Below are 2,500 nucleotides of genomic sequence, written 5' to 3'. Positions count from 1 at the left end.
TCCCCAATTCGGTGGGTCCGTTTAAAGTTTTGTTTGGGCTCCCGTTTCGCGGGGAAGCGCGTGCGCGTGGCGAGCCTGACCTCCCCGTGTCCCCCTCGCCCAGACCTTTCCAACGCCACCCCGGGTGAAGGTGCTACGAGGTCCCGAAGTGGAGATGCCTGTCAATGAGCACCTTTTCCCAGCTTTGAATGCACGTTTCCAGCTTCAGACAAAATGTGACAAAATGTGGCTCCAACGTGCAGTTTTGCGCCCGAACGTGGGATTTCGCTGGGGACGGTTTCTAAATTCAAGTTGGCACGGGGGCAGCGGTGTGCGCGGTTATCTTCCCGGAAAAAAGCCGTCCCCAGCTCGGTGGGTCCGTTTAAAGTTTTGTTTGGGCTCCCGTTTCGCGGGGAAGCGCGTGCGCGTGGCGAGCCTGACCTCCCCGTGTCCCCCTCGCCCAGACCTTTCCAACGCCACCCGGGTGAAGGTGCTACGAGGTCCCGAAGTGGAGATGCCTGTCAATGAGCACCTTTTCCCAGCTTTGAATGCACGTTTCCAGCTTCAGACAAAATGTGGCTCCAAACGTGCAGTTTTGCGCCGAACGTGGGATTTCGCTGGGGACGGTTTCTAAATTCAAGTTGGCACGGGGAGCAGCGGTGTGCGCGGTTATCTTCCCGGAAAAAGCCGTCCCCAGCTCGGTGGGTCCGTTTAAAGTTTTGTTTGGGCTCCCGTTTCGCGGGGAAGCGCGTGCGCGTGGCGAGCCTGACCTCCCCGTGTGCCCCTCGCCCAGACCTTTCCAACGCCACCCGGGTGAAGGTGCTACGAGGTCCCGAAGTGGAGATGCCTGTCAATGAGCACCTTTTCCCAGCTTTGAATGCAGGTTTCCAGCTTCAGACAAAATGTGGCTCCAAACGTGCAGTTTTGCGCCCGAACGTGGGATTTCGCTGGGGACGGTTTCTAAATTCAAGTTGGCACGGGGGGCAGCGGTGTGTGTGGTTATTTTCCCAGGATTGATGATCCCCAATTCGGTGGGTCCGTTTAAAGTTTTGTTTGGGCTCCCGTTTCGCGGGGAAGCGCGTGCGCGTGGCGAGCCTGACCTCCCCGTGTCCCCCTCGCCCAGACCTTTCCAACGCCACCCGGGTGAAGGTGCTACGAGGTCCCGAAGTGGAGATGCCTGTCAATGAGCACCTTTTCCCAGCTTTGAATGCACGTTTCCAGCTTCAGACAAAATGTGGCTCCAAACGTGCAGTTTTAGCGCCCGAACGTGGGATTTCGCTGGGGACGGTTTCTAAATTCAAGTTGGCACGGGGGCAGCGGTGTGCGTGGTTATTTTCCCAGGATTGATGATCCCCAATTCGGTGGGTCCGTTTAAAGTTTTGTTTGGGCTCCCGTTTCGCGGGAAGCGCGTGCGCGTGGCGAGCCTGACCTCCCCGTGTGCCCCTCGCCCAGACCTTTCCAACGCCACCCGGGTGAAGGTGCTACGAGGTCCCGAAGTGGAGATGCCTGTCAATGAGCACCTTTTCCCAGCTTTGAATGCAGGTTCCAGCTTCAGACAAAATGTGGCTCCAAACGTGCAGTTTTGCGCCCGAACGTGGGATCTCGCTGGGACGGTTTCTAAATTCAAGTTGGCACGGGGGGCAGCGGTGTGTGTGGTTATTTTCCCAGGATTGATGATATCCAATTCGGTGGGTCCGTTTAAAGTTTTGTTTGGCTTCCCGTTTTCGTTGTGTAGCTCTGATTTCACTGGGGATAGTTTTATACACTGCTTTAGAGTGGGGCACACACGTGAGAGTTGTTTTTTCATTGGAACTGACTATGGCCATTTCGGTGTAGACGTTTAACGTTTGCTTTCGCTTCCCGTTTCCGTTTTATCCAACCGATTTCGATAGGGACAGTTTTGTTATTTAAGTTGGAGTGGGGCGCGACGGCGTGCGTTGAAATTTTTCGCCGGTTTCAGCTCCGTTCACGGTTGTAGCTCCGTTTGAAGTTTTCTTCGCTTCCGGTTTCGCGCACGCGCACGTGCGCGTTATAAGTCCCGGTTTTCCGTGTGCCCCCGGTTAATACCTTTCGAATGAGCCTATTTTGATCAAAATCCGTTCGGCGGAACCGAAAATGAGCTCGAAAAACGGTTTTCCCAGCTTCCCAATGCATTTCCCAGCTTCTGATTTACAAGCGTAACATTGTCGCGACCCCCAGTCCACCAGACAGCTACCATAGAGTATATAAGTCATCCTGGGAAAATGAATGGAAGTCAATGGCAGTATGACTTTACAGTGGTTTTGCCCATACCACACAAGCCCAATGAACCATGTGCACCACATGTGTCTCCCGCTCGCGGGTGAAAACGTATCCGCCATGAGAGGCACTCGGGGCGGGCACCCGATGGGGCACGAGACCCCCCCACCCCTGGTGGTCAAAAAAAGTTAAAGTTTTTTTTCGCTTTCCTCCAGGCGCCTACTTGGCTCCGGGCGCCCCAGAATCATGCCCCCCGACCCCGGCACCACCCGGGGGGCCGATG

This window comes from Osmerus eperlanus, chromosome 4 (genome assembly GCF_963692335.1).
Source record: "Osmerus eperlanus chromosome 4, fOsmEpe2.1, whole genome shotgun sequence".
Taxonomy (NCBI): Eukaryota; Metazoa; Chordata; class Actinopteri; order Osmeriformes; family Osmeridae; genus Osmerus; species Osmerus eperlanus.
Note: the sequence above shows the minus strand (reverse complement) of the source record.